The following is a 20,316-nucleotide window of genomic DNA, read 5'->3' on the forward strand; positions in this document are numbered from 1 at the left end:
ATCCATTATGGGATTCTTCTATTTGGGTCTATTATGTTCAAGATAATAACGTGTTTAATTTTTACTAATAAAATTTCCAGGGTTTCTGCTCACTCTGAGTCTGCTTTAGAAGCTAGGGAACTTATTGGAAGCTTTTTCTTTGCATTTAATGAATTTTGGATCAGTCCCTACTTAAAAAAAAAACCAAAAAAACAAAAAAAAACCCAACAAACCAACAAAAAAAAAAAACAAACAAACCTAAAAACCCAAAGAAAAAGCAACCAAACAGCAACAAATAAATGCAAGTTGCAGCAGTGTAGTAGTTACATACACACCATCAGGCCTCAGCACCATTGGCTCTTTTTCTGTCTGAAGAACCACCCAGGGTTTCTTCCCATTAGCAGGCTATCTGGACCAAGCATTAGCTTACATGCCACAGGACACCTACCTGAAATTCTTTTAATAATTACTTCCTCACATCAGAAGAACATTAAGGCCAGCCAAAAGACAGAGCGCTGCTTTGTCTGCAGTGCTGTGTTAGGGGTAGTAAATGTGTAAATTGGGTGGAAACCCATTAAATTACTGTCTCAAAATTGTCTGTTTTAATAGTATTAATGTCCCAGCAATGATATGAATTTACAGTCCATCTTCTTCACAACCATTTATCAAAATGGTAAAGGCAAAAAAAGTGAAGATAGGACTTTTTTTTTCATCCTGGAGATTTGGGCTAATAGTCATTATTATATTCATATTAAAAGCCTACTCCATGTCTTTCAATCATATATTTTTCTTCTAATTAAGGCATATTCACTTTTTTGCTAATTAGGTATTCTTTGTTGCACAATGTTTGCTCTAATCTTTTGGAATCTCTCTCAATATCCAGTCATTGCCTTCATTACTGGCTCCCCTAGAATCCAACCAAAGCATGTTATTTTTTCTGCTAATTATATCCTCATTTACAGATTGTTGCCTTCTCTGATTGGCTCTTTAAACCAGTTGCTATGACTTCATTAGCAATGTCTTCTGACCCTGTTATTTCTTGTGACAGGATTTGCTCCACTTGTCCTGTAGCACTGTATCCCAGGGTCACTCCTCTCCTGGGTTGGAATAGTGTCAAACACGAAAGGTTTAGGGCAGAGAAAATCACTGCTGAAGTTGCTAATTACCACATGCAGCAATGGTACAAATTAATGCTTCTAGCAGTTTGGGAAAAAAAAAAAAAAAGAGAGTTTTAAAGGTGTCATTAACAGGTTAGTTTCATTTATATATGTGCTTGACAAAAAAAAAAGTCATCGTTAACGTGTATTCGCTTTTACAATCTCTCCATCAAATAAGTGTTTTTAAATCATGTGGGATTTCTTACAATGCTATATGGCAACAAAATTACTGAATAAAGCATTCTTGAGCTCGATGATTTTAGAAGGCAAGTGTTTCTAAACAGATTTTCCTACTGTAACTTGAATTTCAGAATCTTGTAGGGTATTAGGATTTGATTTCTAACCTGTCCTAAAGAAGTAGTGGTCTCCTTCAAAACAAGGTTTACATTTCCAGGCATTTAGAAAAAATAAGTAATTATACAAGGACAACATATTAAGAGAAAATTAAAATATATGGAACTGCAGTGAAGTACTAATACCATGCTTATATTAAGCTGGAGAATGGTATGAGATTACAATTTTCAAGGGGTACAAACTGCATATTGTGCTAATTGTGTTCCCCACTTTTAGTCTCTTGCAAATCTGAATAATCCATTACCAGAACCAGAGATTCAAGCACATAACAGAGTTTAATACAAGTTAGTTAATATGAAAAACGCTGTATCTAGTTGTTTGCAAAATTACTTTTGTTGATTAAAAGGCTCTTCAGAACTTCCGGCTTGTGAAAGGGTTTTAAATTGTCTAATGCTGATTGTGATTGCTATGCAGAAAAAAGGCAATGCGAAGCAAACCATTATATCACTGAATCTTTGTTAAGCAGGCCTTGAAAGTGCTTGACAGCATAATTAATCTTGTGATATGAACAAAGAAACCAACTCAATAGTATTGAAGATGCTTATTAAAAATACTAAATACCTTTTTCCACTTAAAAACCTTTTGAAATACTGTGGAAAGTGCCATTACATTTTTTGTTTTTGCATTACTTTAGTCTAAAATTGATACAAGGGACACATAACATGAGAAAAAGAATAAACTGGATGACAATAAAAATTAGTTTGAAAAACAATGCTCCTTGATTTGGGGTGTCAGCTAAGCAACCTTCAAGCATTACAAAAGACCCCTTCACACACATGCATATACACACACTGTGTCCACTGCTGTTAGCTTCAAAAGTTATTTAAAATAACCACTGGTTGTCAGTCATATTATGCTTTCAAAGTAAATCTTAATAAAATCATTTCTATTTAAATGGATAACATCAATTTTAATTGTTGCTTCTGCCTTACGTGGTGACTGTATTGTATAATGCCATACCAGAAAAAATCATACCCATAAGATTCCCTGATACAGTGGGATGTGTTTGTGGTGCAAGCTGATCCCAAATATACTGAGGGGAGCAATACAAAGATATGGAGAGTGTGCTGTGACACAGGCTGGAAGAAAATTTATCCACAGCTTGTAACGTGCATGTTTGCAGCATGCAGAGACAGAGGGAACCAGGCTCTGCAAAGGGAAGCTACTGACTTTCAGCTGAATGTATAGTCTGTTTTGAAAATTCATTTAAAAAAAATAATAATCAAAACTGATCTTTAGAAAAAAACACCAGTTTTGATGCCCCTCAGTTTATTAAGAACTTGATGCTGCAGCCAGTGTTAACATTATCTCTTTAAGGCAAATTTATCTGTTTAATTCTGGAAAGCATAATTATGCAACTAAGACTCGATCCTGCAAGACAAACAGAACTAGGGAAAAAAAAAAAAAAAAGCAGGCACTGTGGCAGATACAGCCCAGAAATCCTGATCCTTTTTAAGACAGAAGTTTGGCCAGAGTGAGCTAAATGACTGGTCCCACAGGCTGGCTGACTGGAGTTTGCTCTTTGCATATACCAGGAGCCAGCTGAGGAGTCATTCTGGGAGGATCACAGTTTTATGGGAGATGGCATCTCTGGTTCTGGTCTCCATGGCCTCTTGATGCCATAAAATACATTGTTCTTGTTTTCTAATAAGGTCAACTGTTCTGTATATCCAGATAAAGAGCTGCAGAGTAGAGCAGGAATACACTGACATAACCAAAGCAGCAGCTCCAAACTGCCTTTCAAGTATATAATTTTAAGCACTGTCTGTTGGCTATGCTTCCTCTTTACCCTGCCAATCTAATTTTTCTTTCCTGATTCTTGAGCACTGAAGGAGCTTTGAGCAGGAAAGTTCATTGTATCATGAAAAGAGCCATACTGCACAGTTCTGTCTCATGGAAAAATCTCTACACACTGACAAGCACTCAGCACTAGCACTATTTTAGACTGTATGACCTTGGGAGAGGAGGCTGTCTTACTCCCATTGAAATTACCTGTAGCACAGTGCAGCCCTGTTTCTGATCCAGGGCTGCAGACACTAGTTTAAATACACTTACCTGCCTTGATAGTGAGCAATCAGCAAAGCTTAGTGCATCAAGCCCATGAGCAGGAGCCTTCTTTTAAACTTTCCTGATGCTGGCAGTTGCAGTTCTCCACGAGAATGCCAAACCTGTTGATTAAAATACAGGTTGAATTTGGAGGTAAATACACCTTTGTCCTGCTTTCAAGTTTTTCAGTACTCTCCAAAGACAGTAAAAGCTGTGTTTCATTTTAATAACAGTGAATCAACTCTGGGGCTGATTGTCCTTGCTCAGGCAAGGCTTCCTGTGACATATGGCAATCTTGCCTGAGCACAGACAGTGTAGGAGGCTCTGATGGCAATCGTTACTGCAATTAGCAAACCACACTACCATATTCATGTTTTGCTTTATAGTTCCGATTCTAAACACTGGACCTTTTCTTGAATCCTCTATGTACAGAACTCCCATTAATTAAAATCAAACAGCAAGAAATATATAAAAAATCAATGGTAGAATATGACTCATGTTATTTAATTAATGGGTAATTCCTCGCGTCAATATGCTGAGAAAGCTTGAACTTAACCTTTAGGTTTAAAAAAAATTCACCATGTGAGAAAATTTGCTTTTTCCTAATCACATTTCTCCTTAACAGATTTTAAAAACACACGTAAAATCTGTTGGCAAAGTGTTTAAGTACATACAATCCTTAAGACTGTAAGTAAGCTCCTATCACTATCCATATCAACTTAGATAATGGCATGAACCAAAAATACCTACGGGCACACACATCAGTGCTGGAATACACAAAACACCCCAGTGCCTTCAAGTGAGCACAACATCAGCCCACCAGCTCTATCTTTCTCCTCTTTTTGTCTTCCCTCAACCTTTCTCTTCAAAATTACCACACAGGTGTCATTTGTTGAGCAATGTTAAGTCTAGAAGCACATGGAGACAAAGCCTGTATTTCATAATAACTCAGCAATATGGATTTGGCCTTAAGGGTACATTCATTCAAACAAGAGAATAGCAGTAAAAAAGCCCATGAGCAAAATCTTAGAACCTCACAAAAGGAGATGTTCATTCGGGGGTGAACATTTTATTTCAAGTTTAATAAATTTCATTTTCAAAGAATTGCCAACTCACACAAATTTGTCACTAATCATCAAATCGGAGATCTTTCCTTTCCCACTCACAATGCTAGAAGTAGGCACTCCATTCCTCACTATCAGTTAAAGTGGTTTACTTTCAGCTACTGCAGTTTTTCCTCAATTTAGATAGTTACTTCCTCCCCATTCTTCCTGGAAGCTGTAAAAAGTCTTGCATCTACCTTGTCCTAACATACTAAAGAAAAAAAAGTCCCTTCTGGATGCTAGGCCTGGAAAAGGTGCCACAGATGACAGATGAGGCCCAAAAGACTCTTTATTTTCATTTTTAATTTCATTTTTTCATTTTCCTGTGAATCTTGTAGGGAGAGTGGCAGTCCATATTCTTTTGCAGCTTTTGCCACTGCATTTACCAACCCAGAGGCAGGATTCTTGATCCAGGTATGAACAAGGGCCCCCAGTTTTGTCTGCATGTTTTTTTTCCACAGATACAGACTGATGCTATGGGAGAAGCCTGTTTCTCAGGTACTTTGAGGCAGAACATGACCAGATCAGTCTCTGTTTACTTTCCTTGTCTTGAAGCACTGTGCACCAGGGGATAGCTGTAAGGGGATCCATGGAGGATGTATTCAATCTGGACAGATCTGAAGCACTCCAGATGCCCCCACCCCAGTCAGGGGGGCTGTGGCTATGACAAGCCTGTGCCCAGCAAAGGGGTTGTGTGAAAATAGTACCTAGAGATGCATTTTTATTGCTGTATGTTGACTCCAGTAAACTGGGCTCTCTTTATGAAGGTTGAATACATCTTGGCTGATATGTGCTAGGTTGTATGTAAATGTTTCCTGTTGTTTGTTGTGTTGGTTTTTTTTTTAATTCTCCTAATGGACTAGGCTGTCCTAGGAATGTCATTATATGCAGGACTACATGATCATCAACACACTCTCATTGTAAGGCAATCAAATTTGTTTATACTTGGTAATAAGAAGTCTTGCCCAGTACGTTTAGGCCAAGCATTTCTGTGGTTTAGACCACCTTTCTCAAAATTCTTAGCTCCAACATTCCCTTCCTCTCTGAAAGCTGAAGAGCAAGCCACCCAACCATTCCCTGCTCCTGGCAAGAGGGACGTCAGAATACCTCAGTGCAAAACAATAGTATTTCATAAAAGCAAAAACACTTTTCAGTCACAGTCCTCTCACACAGTGGAAATGAGGACAGGCAGTATCAGAGGACTCATGAGATGAGAGAAGGATGAAAAGCATCAGTAAATCTTCTTCTAGACAAGCCCTGACATTTGTCAAGTATGCAGAGAAATTGTGTACCACATCTTATGCTTCATAGTTCCCCTTCTTGGACCAAAAGCTGCAGCTGCAGCACAGTAAACACAGGAAGTTTGGATCAGGATGGCCAGGGAGAAGATAAATTCCTGTTATATGACTGCATCTTGCAATGGGAGCACTTTTTTTTTAGTAATGGCACATTCCAACCTGTATGATCAGAGCAGTGCCTATTAGTGCACTGGTGGCAGGAAACTGTTCTCAAAAAGAATGACAGTAAAGATGGGGAGAAATTGTTTTTAAAAAAATTAAGTGCAGAGGAATGAAAAAGCTAAGGAAAGAGCAATTTAGTATTTTATGGCTTGTTAAAACAACAAAGGGGGTTTAGGGTCATAGAGCTAGAGGATTAGGAGGATCAGGAATCCAAATCTTGGATGGGACCTTTTGGACACAAAAAATGTTGAAAACGGTACATGGAAAACAGAGACCATTAAGAAAAGAAACATAAACATAGCTGGAAATTGGTAGAGTTGTAAGGGAAACAGAGGTAAAATGAGAAGCAAGAAAGTAGTAATTCTGAAGATGAAAACTGAGTGAAATTATAGCCTATGTTAACTGCCCAACCTTCCCTTTCTCCCTAATCACTTTTGGATTCATTGCCCTATGTGACACAGCATAATTAGAGGTAATTAGAGCAATACAGATTTCATGAAAATTAGCTGCATGAAGGAAGACCTCTATAGCATCTCTACTACGTGTAGAAAAGGCAGACATAATACTTTCTTCCATTTAGCAGAAGACAGCTGGCCAGTCAGTTCCCATCTACTCCCAGCACTGCCAGACCCTGCCCAGCCATGGTGTGGTGAACAGAGAAGATAAAGATGCATGCCTGGGAGGTCAGGCTTCATTGGTTCTCTTGCTCATGAAAACATTGTGATGTTCTGTTTAAATCTGAAGACTTTTAAGTAAATTATGAGTCGAGAGCTTTACTTCCCGTGCAAACAATAATGAGAGCTCGTTTGTTTGCCACTAGAATTCTAATTATTCTAATGATCTGCTTTTTAGTTTACTATTGTAGACTAGAGATTATGAAAGGGAATTTACTCTTGATTAAGATGAGAATGAGAGAACATAGTCTCATTGATTTATGTGCTTGCAAAGTTTGACAGAGGACAGATTTACTGGTTTTCATGAAAGTTCAGTGGAACAGTTTTAGAATTCAAGATAATAGTGTGAAGTCTCACTTAGAAATTAACTAATTCTTCAATTAATTACAAAACCTGAAAAAAGTAAAATTCCTCTACATTCTTAGCTTTCTTCATATGCAATAAAAAAAAAAGTATCAGCAGTGTCTGAAAATTACTCATAAACCCAAATCTAACCAATCTCAAAGAAGCAGTCTTACATAAGAACAAGCTGAGCTTTTTAAAAGCTCATGATTAACAGCACAAAAACATGTGCAAAGATAGGAGACACATTTTTTTCTACTCAAAATATAGCATATGCCATTTCTAGTGGCAATGTTTGCATATTATCATAAGTCAAAGCAATTAAGAAATTTTTCAAGATCACTGCAATGCACAGAATTATATTTACATTGGAAGGTATTTAAGACACCATTCTAACAATAACTTGAATATTTCACTGAAAGATCAGCTGGTACATTTTGCCCACACCCAGAAAATCATAGGTCAAGTAGGATCTGAACTCAAGTTGGGAAATTCTCCAGCATTGTCTTTTCATATTTGATACCAAGTCAATAAAGAAGAGAGACAACCCTCCAGGGAGGCAAGAAACACAGACTTAACCATAACGTGATATCTCATGCATGGCCATACTGTGTTCTGGATTACTGTAAGTAAAAGGAACAGTATGGAACATGCACTGCAGTTAGATTGCTTGCTGAGCAAAGCTTCTTGGCATTCACACACTTAGGTAGGAGCTGTTCACCATGGCTCAGATGTAAAAGTGGAAATTAAGGACAAAAATATTTGATACATCCATAATGCAAACTCAGACATCAAATAGTTTTGCTGGACAGCTCAGGTTTTAGTCATTTCAATTAGCAAGGCATACACTGATCATAAATTTAGAGCTAGCTATCCAAATTCATAGATATTTTAAAATGAAGGGCTCATCAAAAATCAGTATTCCAACACAGAGGCCCCCTGCTTGTAGCTCTGCCTGGTTGGTGAGCAGTTCAAGAGAAAATGAGGAGTTTACACCAGAGCTACCCTTAGATCTCAGTTGTTTACAGAAGAGATGATCTTCCCAGGTAACTGCCTGCACTCTCTATTTGAAATACATCTCCACTGGTAGAGCAACAGATTGAGTTTGATGGATATTCTTGTTGCATTCTGAGGTGTGAAGAAAAGGCCTGAACTGTGCATATGCTATAGAAGACAGTTTTCGCTATTACTTCTGGTGGCTCATTGTAGCTGTTACTGCTTTGTTCACAACCTTTGCACTCCATGATGTCTCTTGAAAATACAGCATTTATTTCACTGGTTGCCTTCAATTATAGTGGCATTTCTGCTCTGAAGCAAAATCTGCAAAATGCCATTTGACTCAGGGGGTTTTTTGTGACTCCCAGTCGAATGTGTTCATTTCATGTATGTAAATGTGAATGCCAGCTACACAGGCACAACCTGATAGTCAGGCTGGTTCTTTTCTTCATTCCTTCTCTATGATTGTGCCCTTAACTAATTCCTGGTTGCCTCAATGTAATTGCTTGTACACAGATGTGCAGGAGGTGCAAGAAACACATGTAATCCATCTTGCCCCACCTTAGTGGTTTTGTATCTGCACTTAAACAGGAACATAAACTAGTTAAAAAGAAAAGGTTTGTGTTTGTTTGTTTTTTTCTTAAAACAAGCAGTTATTTATGTGGGACCACATACACCTAGACGAAGGCTGTGCTGAAACAGTATTTGCATGACATGTTTTAAAAAGTGGAATTTCATTTTAGAGTCAGGAATAATCACGTAATTCGTGAGAAGGTTGTCCTTCTCACGGTCGGTGAGAGACAGGATTTTTTTTATTTTTTTTTTTAACTCAACTTTTATAAATAGTTAAAATACAGCCATTCTCCCCTATACTGCAGATAGGAATGACAGCCAGCACCATTTGGTATAAGGAATCTGAAAGCAACTTAAGGCAGAGAGGATGGATAAAAACTGGACACAGTTACATCTGTACTAAAGGCAGATTTCATCTGAAGTCCTCCAAAACATCTTCCTTTTCTTTCTATTTCCAGTTTTTCCCTGAGCAAAAAGCATTTCTGAAGAAAATCTCATCTAACCAGGACTGATACTTATCTTCCCATTAATCAGTTGTGAAGAGATCATGCCACTTGGATGGGATGATAAATACATCTTAAAATGAAAACAATCCAGTAGGAGTTGTAAAGGACAGCTTTTACATTTCTGATGCTTTCCCACACAAGCACAGAGAATCTTTACAGAACTGTATTTAGTATTAGAATTCCTCAAACCTAAACATGTTGACTTTATTTCTCAGAACAGGGGGTTTTTTTAGAGATTGTTTAAGGGTTTGATGATTGTAGGAGAATTAATATAGCAAGTCTATTTTAGCTTCCTATTTGTACCCTCATAAAAGGCATTCTGTAGAAATGAAGAATACTTAATTGAAAAGCTATTCATGGCACAAATAATTAAAAACAGAAGTATGAGAAATATAGGCAGCATCATACATACTAAAGATACCTAGTACGATGTGATGTTAATTTTTCTCAGACATGCATAATTTAAATATTTAAGAATAAAGTATTCAGTCCTCCAGTCTTTCACAACACAGCTTTTAGGGAAATTGGTGAGGTACATGTTTTTTAAGTCTCAATCTAGACTTGGTTATTCTGGCATCCATGTACTCCATGCCAACTGATGCTAAATCTCTTTAGCCTCACAGATCAGTAATTTTTTCCTGTTTCTTACATGTGCATTTTTATGTCTCTCCCACAATTTCCTTTATGGGTGAGCAAGACAAAACTGGCTGCCTGGAATATTGCTTGATGTGTATTGAGATTACAATAATTCAGTTAAGCACAAGTCCATATATCTACCATAGGCTGCTCTTCCGGATGTTCTTGTATTACTTTCCCATACAGCAATTAAAGCAGCTTTAGGAATAGCTCGTCATATATTTACCTAGAATGGACTACATTCTAATAGAGGTCACCTACAGCCATGAATTTCATGCCCACTGTATGAAAGAGCAATATCAGTCCATATATGCTGGCTAAAACACTCCTGCTGAGCAGATGGCTGATTCACTGCGAATGCAGACTCTTCATGGCCAGCTTTTAAACATAGTGACTTGCCACTAATAAGACACTGGTGCTGCTCTAGAAGAACATGATGTTCTTTTGTATTTCAAAACAGCATCTCCACTCTGAAAAATACCAATAAACAGTTTCTGAGATGTTCAAAAAGAGTATCAGCTGATCCAGAGGATTCAGCAATAGCAGTATAGGATAGTCTTTGCGGTTATCCCCATAAGGATTTTAATTATACTGTTTTATCTTTTCAATTGGAGACAGCATTTCCTATTGAACTGCCATTATGGTATTGACAGCTCAGGTGTTCAGCTTTATTTTTTTGCACTGAGCAAGCAAATTACTTCATATTTTTATTCTCAGCTAATGTTTCAAGAAGCTATGAATGGATTGATGCTGCTGTGGATATGTTAACAATCCCTAGCACTTCACTGTTGAATGTAATGCTAACCAAAACCAGCAGCTGCCATTCATTTTCTGAGCTGCTTTAAGAATGAAATACATTCCCAAGGATTGTCTAAAATATCAATTACTGTTATTTTGCCACATTAGAAAGCATTTTAGAGCAGGATTCATCTGCCCAAATATAGATGAAGCCATCTGCACCTGAGCTACTTGTGAGGGCTCCCTTTATAGTCAGTGGAGAGAAACAGATACTTTTAGAGTTCAATTGATCTTCTCTTAAGATTGACAGCTACACTGTAGACATCTAAAGTTGGATGAGATTAATAGTGTCCCCAACATTTGTTAAATTATGCAAGATTCTATATAAATAGAAGACAAAGTCTCTTCCCTAAAGAGCTTTCATCTTCAGTCAATACATTTCCAGAACTGAGCATCTAAATTGCTTGTCTTTGTCAAGTGCCTCCCTTTGATGTTATTCCATAAGGTGTTCTCTGGTTTTCCTGGACAACCACAGCACTCACTTGAGAAAGCAATACATTCAGGACAGGGAGCAGAAGAATTACCAAGAGCAGCTCTGAGAGCTATTTTTCCAGAATAGTGATAGGTAACTTTTTGAAAAGTTTTTATTTATCTTTTTAGAAGTGAGTTGTATTTTGTCAATTTTTACTGACAAGCTGGTAAGGCAAGTACTTCAAAGTAGAATGAAGAACAGTGTTTGCCTTCAAGAGCCCACTCTTCCCACATATGCTGATTCCTCTGGGAAGACAGCAAAGTGAATTAGTGACTTCCTCCTCTTCACTACTCTGTGACATGCATGCACATACACATGCACAGAGATAGATGAGAATTAGAAACATTTTCCAGGCCTTGGACAGAGCACTGAAGAGGTAGGAATCCACGGGCAATACAGACCTGGCAGCAAACTAAAGCTGAACATTATCACCACTCTTTCTTTTGTTACCAAAATTGCAGCTCAAGGGGAGAGCACATTTTGACTTTTCTGAGGTAACTGGATGATTTTAGAAGAGAACAAAAACAGCATCTACACTGACATGGAACACACAAACAAAACATTGGAAAACTAAGTTTTTTGGTGCCTTGCTTTGTTATAACAAAATGAAAGGAAAGCTCTGAGAATTTGTAACAATCAAACTTATACCACCCAGTTTCTAAGAAACAAATCATATTTTATGTATTGCTATAATAGGAGATCAAGGTGCTCGAGTGAAGTGAAAGCTAAATTCTGAACTGCAGCTCTGCACCACTAAAGTGCATACGAATATGGGAGACATTTATCCTAGATTTTTGTTAAATAAATACTAAAATACAGCTATCTATGTCCATATTTCTATGGAGGGCATGAATGACTACAGGAGTTGTTATAATTAACACTAACAGGTGAGATGAAGAGCTCATAATGCTTCTGTGTAAGGATCAGAGAAAGGGAAACATTTCCAGGTCCAGTAACAAAAAAAAAATTGCCTGTCTGATCCTAAATGATCAATCTTATTAGTCCAGAAAGATTTCACAACAGTGTGCAACTATTTCAATAAGATTTCTAATACACCACTCCCATTACAGTAGGACATGACTTCCAGAACAACACTATACACAAACTGTCCTTTTACAAACCACTATATGGTTTCACAAGTCACCATTTTTGCTCTCATATTATTCCCATGTTCTCTTCAATAAACCTAAGCAAAAGTTACATCAGAAGTTTACAAATTTTTGTGAATTCCAAAAATTAAAATTTTGCATTCCATAAATTACCCTGCTGAGCTGGTGCACTGAAAGCCTATTAACGTTTTGTCTATAACAGTTGTGGAAGACATCTTTTTTCATTAAAAAAAACTTCCTTTCTGATAGACATATGAATCAGATTGGCAATTTTCCAATGAGTTATGTACAGCAGACTGAAGTCTAACCTGCGAGAGAAATAAACAAATCACTTGCTGAAGAGGAGGAACTTTGTCCAGAAGCACATCAGGTTTGTCAAGTCAATGCAGGACAGAGCTAATTTGCTGAGCTGGACTCTAGGAGAAGTTGAAAGCTGATTATTTTACTGAATATAAGGTATCATAACTAAAATAAACAACTCAATAATTGTAGTATCTACAGTAACAACAGCAGGGTAACGTGTATTTATACTTGTCAGTAAACAAGCTAAACCAAAGCCCCAGAATTTTAAAAGAATTTTGCCTACCTCTCTTATTCTGTCACTGGATAACTAGTCTAAAGAGAACATTCTTGTTCAATGCCTATAATCTCTTCGACGCATATTTAGCTATTCAAATTTAGCTAACATACTATTTTTACTAAAATATAAAGCAAAACAAGATCTCAGTCACAGCCACAAAATCTTTTTTAATGTATTCCTTGTGCTACTTCTGAATATTAATAAAAATTAATAATTAATTTTGCCTTTGGCATTGCAAGATATACTAGTTTTAATTAGTGTACTGTACTCCTATACAATTAAAAAATAATTGATGTCCACACTTATTGGCGGTCTCTGTGATCTCTTTTCCTGTTGTTGTCAACAAATGCCTCAAAAAACAAGTTCAAGAATGTTTTGCTGTCCACTTGATTTACACACCAAAAGTAACAGACAAATCTTTTATGATGAAACAGAACAGTTTTCTGTTTAAATTATACACAAGTATATTAACTAGAAAGAGAAAATTAAAAGCTGATGGCTCAAAGAAATAAAGGAAAGACTATCAAAATGTTTTGTCTATCAACAAATTTGCCTGGAATATATCAGCAGATAACAGTATTTTAACTTAAATGCAGTGGCCATCTTGTATTTGTTACGTCAATCCTATCAAGCATTTAATGCTGATGTCCCTCTTGATCAGTTTCAGTTATTTAAATTCAGCATATCATGTTGCTGTTCTCCTACATCAAATTAATTGTACCATGAATTATTTCATTATATAACACTGAGGTCTCTCTTTCTCTCAATAACAAGTCAAAGAATTAAAATAGAAATTCTCAAAGGGAAAAAAACTAACTTCCCTTCAACGTATTTGCATCAGGATCTTGAATAAATATAAGTGGCTTTTTTATTACAGACACTGAAACAAAGGCATGGAATCCCAGATGTAAATTCTCCAGCACAGTTATGAAACAGACCAAAAAACTCATAATGCAAAGAAAACCCCAAACTGACTATTCTTTATCTAAGCCACAAGTCCATGCTTGTAATTTGAATCTGGGTCAGAAAGTGCATCCAAAAGAGTCACTTTGGGGCATGACAAAAAGCTAACTAAAAATTGCTGAGCTTATTTTTTCAATATCACAGCAGCGTTAGACACAGGACAAGGGCCAGATAAACAAATAAGCAGAAGAGCAAAAAGTATTTAGACAACGCAAGAGTATTTTTTTTCTTCATCTAATCCACATGCTTGTAGAGTAGTAAACATGAAAAATCAGCAAATCAGATATTTATTTAATTAATGCTTTTATAATGATTAATGATCTCAGTAGTCATTTTAACTAAAAATGGATAGTAATTCAAGTAACGCATTTAAACAAATATCACTGAAGAACTGAGAGCATTACAAAGCACATTCTTATTTCTGAGGATTTTTCAAAGTTATTTCTTAACAACTTTCCTGGCAAGGCACACAGAAGTCAATGGCCTCAATGAGAGAAATTTGAGTGTTTCTTTGTGTGATGGGAAGAACATCAAACCAGTGAAGTCCCCCTGAGGTGTGAGCTCTGTGAGGGAGTCTTAGCTCCCACTGCTGCCATGCTCACAACACGGACAGCCTGGAGAAACAGGGGCTGGAAATGGATAATCTTTAAGGTTTTTTCCAACTCCAGCCTTCCTATGACACTAGGAGGCCCAAACCACTGGGCTTGGTGCTCCTTCTGAAGGTGTGAATGCCTCCATCGCCCGCAAAAAACTCCAGGAGCTGCTTATTTTGGAGCAAAACTCTGCAACTGATTTAGCAGCAATCTTATTTCTGAAATAAACGAACAAGAAAACAACACAAACCAATAGAACAGGGAAAGACAGTCATCCTACCTCAGGGAAAGACCGAAAAGCATGATGTCCCTCAGCGCTGCTGTGAGAACAAACATGCTGCCAAGCAGCTGTGGTTTGCTGTGGGAAATGTGGGACACCTGGAAACCTACTGGACCAGGCAGCACCAGGGGCTTCCTGCCCTCTGCCCCTGGATCCGCAGCCTCACGCTGCCCAGGGATGGCCAGCACTGCCCAGGGGTGTCCGGCACTGCCCAGGGGCTCAGGCTGGCACTGGCGTCACGGGCCCTCCTGGCCTGTTGCACACCTGAGGGGGAGGTCTAGCTCCCCACAGCTCCCCAACACACCTCTTTACAAAACACCAACACTGCAGGAGCTTTCTGCCTTTTACACACATTCAAGCTCCTGCCTGATTGGGTTTTTTCCCCCTTTAATGTAGAAATCCTGGTAACAAATCCCCAAAGTCACCACAGCGGCCTCCTGTCTCTCACAGCTCCATTACCCCCTCATGATGCCTGGCGGTTCACGCAGGCCCTTTGCACAGCACAGAGAGCTTGGGCCCTTCACTAACCCACCTCGCCAGCCTTTAGCTGAAGGCTTGTGGTGCCTGACATGGCAAAATGAAACTGCATAAAAGCGTCACACATTTTTATAAAAGCAGCTGGGAGACCTCAAAAACCCCCTGGCCATAGGGACATCAGCATGCCATGGGCTGGCTACCAGTAGCGCTGCAAGCATCCTGATCACTGCTGCAAACTTTTTATTATGGGGATTTGTGCTGAAAGAGAGTAAGTGGAGGGTGTTGCCTCCAAAATTCCACTTTCTAGTCAAATGCCTGGGGTCTCAACCTAATAGCTTAGTAATTCTGGCACTATTTCTGACCTGAGTTATAGCCACAGGTATTGCAAAGCAGGTTTATCAGGTAGGAATTAAATAGCAGGAGTGGAAGTGAGATATTTTTATCAAGTGAGATCTTTTTATCAAGTTTGCGCTTCCAAAATGCATCAGAAATTTCAACTGGGTAAAAAGATTAAAGAAACACAGACAAGAGTCACTAATTCACATCTGACCCGATAAAGCCAATGAAGTGGTAAACTGTAGACACTTAAATTCCACTTAATATTAACACTTAAACTCCTTACAAATGTTCATATTTTATGCATACTTTTTTCAAAATTTTTCAACAATTTTAAAATTCTGATTTTGTAAGTTCTCTTTGAATCATAGAGTCACAATTGCAAGTAGTGCAATTCTGAACAATGAGCCCATAAGCACTAACAATAAACTTGCCTTTTAACTTTCCTCATTATCCTCAGTTCAGGGCAGACAAAGTATTAAATGTAATCCAAAGACAACTACTGCAGAAGGTCTCAGTATCCTAGCCAGGGCTCCAGAGGTCTACTCCTAGAAGTTTTGATTATAAAACTCTTCTCTCCCTCTCATCATATATTTCTTCCTAACCCTCCCATAGAGGCAGTCCTGAACTGGATGTTTTCCCCTTTTTATTTATGTGAATTCTCATGACATGTCATGCACCACATTCACAGCAATCACTGGCAGATAGTTAAAGCTTCTAACTGGCTACAGGGAAAACCATTTTCCACCAACTGTTCTCCTACATGCCAGGATAAAATATATCTTGTGGACTAAATCTCTTCCCACTTGTATCCTGCCAAAAAGTATGGGTTTTGTTTTTTAAACGAGGCTTGAATGAAATTCCATTAGCTATTCCTGAGCCATGGCAGAATAACTATTCCAGCATTAAAAAAAGAAAAAATCTAACTACAGATAATTGAACTTGTCTCAAATATGAGTTGTTTTCTGGAAACATGACATGGGAATAGACTTCAGTATAATGGCAAAGTTATTTGTTTTGTACAGTCTTCATTAAATCAAAACCAGTTAAAGACCACTTGAAACCATTAGGTTTGTCAGTGTCTTAGAAAAATATTTTAGATCACCTGGGATGCTTTAACCATAGAAGTCTTCTTCGTGGATGGATGACTACACCCATTAGCTTGCATGGTTTACAGTCCATCAGAACTCAGAAGTTATTCCAGAATTGCTGTCATAACTTTTTAATTTGTGATATGCCTTTTCAGTATAATATATGAAACAAAAATATCTAAAAGCAAAATCAAAAGCAACATTGCTTTATCTGCATTGTATTTTTGGGATGTTTTTCATTGTTCCTTTTGGTTTTGAATGCTATATCAATGCAAGCACTGAGGAGTGAGAGATTTTATATTTAATTTGCTGTAGATAATGCATGTAACTAAACTATATGTTTTGACCAAGGCATGGTAAGAATTACAGCCTATTTCCTCTAAGCACTGAACACACAAAAATTTTGCCTTTTAATTGCTATTGAATTAGGTTTAAGCTTTGAACAACTGAGAAAAATGAGGAATTTTAACCTGGCCATAGTAAATCCAAACTTTGTTGATGTTTGTTCTTGATGCATCCAAAGGTATATTCAGCATTCCAGTCTTCATGAACCCTGGAAGATCACAGCTCAGGGTTTCCTATATGACTCACCTTAAATCTTCACGTATTTTTGCTGCAGATACAATACTGGGAGAATGCAAAGACAGGGTGTAGCAGCCTCAGTCTCCATACTTAACCACTGCACATGACTCTGGGAAGAACAAAAAACACATGGATAACCATCCTACTACCCAAATTCTGCTCTGATCCCCCCTTCTCATAGCTTGGAAAGAAAACTGGATTTTCTCCAAGGCTAGACAGGTGGCAGGGAAATATTTTTTGGTTAATTACCTCAGAATGCTGGGAAAGGTGTGCTGCTACCTCATGTCTGCATTGCGCTGCCTCACACTGGTAATTAAGCTGATCAGTACTGGTACATCTACCCACCAATCAAAGCTGGATATAAGGGATATTTTGAGGAGACAAAGCATAAAACAGCATTGAATTAAGAGTTTGGGTAATCAAGATGGCACATGTTCTACTTGAAAAATAAGGCCAATCCTTCCAAAAGAGGGACAGCTGGCATGCTGAAAGTCAATCTTAACCACAAGAAATGTATTTCTTGCTTTAAGAGTCACAGTTGGGGCCTCTGTGCAGGCTTGTAGCTAATGAGTTGATAATGTCTCCTTCAGGAGAAGGGAAAAAGGCCACTACTCAAATTTCTCCTTGATTCCTCTTCATTTGGGATCCTGGCAAATCAAGGTTAGTTCTAATATTTTTATAATGGCCAGTCTTGCCAATAGTGGACTCAGTGACAAGCACACTCACCCAGCCTTAAATTAAACACAGCTTTATAAATGAAAAATGGGATACTACACATAAGTGGTTTAACTGAAATTAGGAAAACCACGTGCTTTTACACAGCATGAATGTTTTCAGAATTGCAAATATCTCACTGTTTCAGAACACTGGAGTCACCCCTCACATTGCAACACTCTTGAACACATACAAATTTAACCACCATTATTTTTAATGCACTGTTTTCTGTAGGGAATACCATAGCAAAGTCGATTTTGTATCATTAACAACAGAAAGATTTTCTGCTATCAGTGCTGCCAAAAAATTGCAGCCTCATGGATTTCTGTAAAGATAAGTATGAGAGATGTTCTCTGTATTTCTTCGAGTGTTACCCTGCCGAATCCACACAAATGTAAAAACAAGCACAAAGATGCAAAGTTAGTGACTTTCTTAATATTTTCCAGAAGCTGAACAATTTGGCCTAGGCAGATATATGTGTGTGGCACCTAATGCTTACTTTACCTGCAATTTGCTGCAAGTATCTGTGGAAGTGTGTGTGCACATGAGAGGAGCCAATTTAGTTTCCAGACCTTCCAGAGGACCAAGTTATGTATTTTCAGTCACTTTTTTCTCTAATCTCCATACATAAAATTACCTAATTCTTTGATACAATTAGGCAGACAATTAAACATGCATGTTTTTATAAAACTGTCCTTTAACATCACCTAACCTATGACAATGCCTTGACTCCCACATAACTTACTATGCAGATTTTTCTACAGATTTCCAATGGGCATAAAATGCAAAATGCAGCAGAAAAGACTAATAAACGGTATTAATTGAAGTATTCATGGGAATTTCCAAAACATAAATCAAATTAACAAATTGCACAATTTGTAAACCATTACTCCCAACAAAGTTTACTCTCTAAAAAAATAATTGCTTACACTGCTTTTTACAGACACATTCCTGCCAAGTCTGAGTTAGGAACCAGTCTCAATCCTAAAAAAATAAGTAACTTCAGCATTTTTTGAATTTAACTCTTAATACAAAAATGGTAAAAAAGTAATATAAGTTTTAAAATGGCAGGTTTAGATCTAAGTCCAATTCTGATCTGCACAGGTGATACAACTTGAAATGCTGCTAAGCCGATTTTCTAATAAAAATGAACAATACAATCAAATAAATTATATGAGGTCATTAAAACTATTAAAGTCATTCATCAAACAGAAAACAGATCTTTTGATTTTCAGGGAAATGCAAAGACTCCAAACATCCCTCTGCAAACTCTTTCATCATTTCAGTAATTTTCAACATGAGTCCATCCTTGTCTGATTCTGCCGTATGCTGCCTCCTGCTCCTCCCCCACTTCTCCTCTAATAGTGTTCAGAGAGAACTTCAAGATGTGGGCTAATGGAGCTGGCATGGGTTGGAGTTTAATATTGCATGTGCTTAACTTTTTGTGCAACTGACCAACATGACATGTCTAACTGTATAAATGGAAGTTTTATGGTGATAAGATCAGTAGTTACTGAGATATTTATGTGACATGCTGACAGATATAAAACTACAAAGCTTGCTTTTATGCCTTACATCCTCTAGGAAAAAAATAAATACTAAGATGATGGGTCACTTTGAAGAGAATTTATTATCTAAATTACCTAATACCTGGCTAAGTTCTAATATGCAAGATGAGGTCTCAAAAATGCTATTAAAACTACAGACTTTAATTTCAGAGGATCTTAGTATTCTCTGCCAAATGGGGCAGAGTACAGCCAGTTTGCTTGTCTCACTCTCTCTCTAGATCACAGTGCTGTCATGCAACCAAAAAGGAGAACGATGACAAAAAGCAGAAAAAGGCACAAGATAATCTCTCTCCAGTTTTTACACTCCATAGGTTTAGGTCTCTCAGGGAGATTCCCATTGCTGCTAAGGTGGAGGAGGAAGACTATCTGAGAAGAAAGAAGGTCAAGATTAAAGAAAATATATTATTTGTGTCTGTATAAATATATGAATCTATATACACACACATATATAAGTATAATCCCTGGATGAAGTGGAGCCTCTTTTACATTTTGATCTGGGGAAAACCAACCTCAGAAATTCTTACAGAACAAGAAGACAATGTTTCCTGCTGCTAGAAAGCAGCTCCCCCCAGCTGTGCCCACAGCTGAAGTTAAAAGCCTGCTCTACTTCCTTCTTTATTTGATGTGAATGGTACTTCACACACTGAGAAGGCAGCAGCCACAGCAGTAGGTAGAAGAAGGGGGAATAACCTGGTGGCAGCAAAGAAGGGCGAAAAATAAAAATATTTTTAAACAGGCTTAGACACTTGTAGGGAAACACAAGGCCAGAAGGAAGGCAAAACTTCGCTTCAGGAGACATGAGTATCTGGCAGAATGCAAAGATTACTGACCCTGAGAACAAGATAACTTGGAGGACAAAAGAATCAGCAGACTGGGGGAAATGCAAAACATTTGGCTGTGCTGTTACTTTCCTGTGAGCTCAGACAC

The 20,316-nt window shown here is 37.7% G+C and overlaps 1 long non-coding RNA gene across 5 annotated transcripts in view; it reads right to left on the minus strand.

Moving 5' to 3' along the window:
- LOC146432370 (uncharacterized) overlaps window positions 1–14,781 on the minus strand; it is a 98,258-nt gene extending 83,477 nt beyond the window's left edge. For all 5 annotated transcript variants that reach the window (XR_014854565.1, XR_014854564.1, XR_014854567.1 and 2 more), the window contains exons 1-2: window positions 14,622–14,781; window positions 3,546–3,658 (exon numbers count right to left, since the gene is read on the minus strand). This is a non-coding gene — a long non-coding RNA (uncharacterized LOC146432370). The remainder of the gene's footprint in view (window positions 1–3,545; window positions 3,659–14,621) is intronic.
- Window positions 14,782–20,316: the final 5,535 nt, after the last annotated feature.

Source organism: Lichenostomus cassidix, chromosome 11, assembly GCF_008360975.1.
Source record: "Lichenostomus cassidix isolate B80296 chromosome 11, HeHo_3.0, whole genome shotgun sequence".
In the NCBI taxonomy this organism is placed as follows: Eukaryota; Metazoa; Chordata; class Aves; order Passeriformes; family Meliphagidae; genus Lichenostomus; species Lichenostomus cassidix.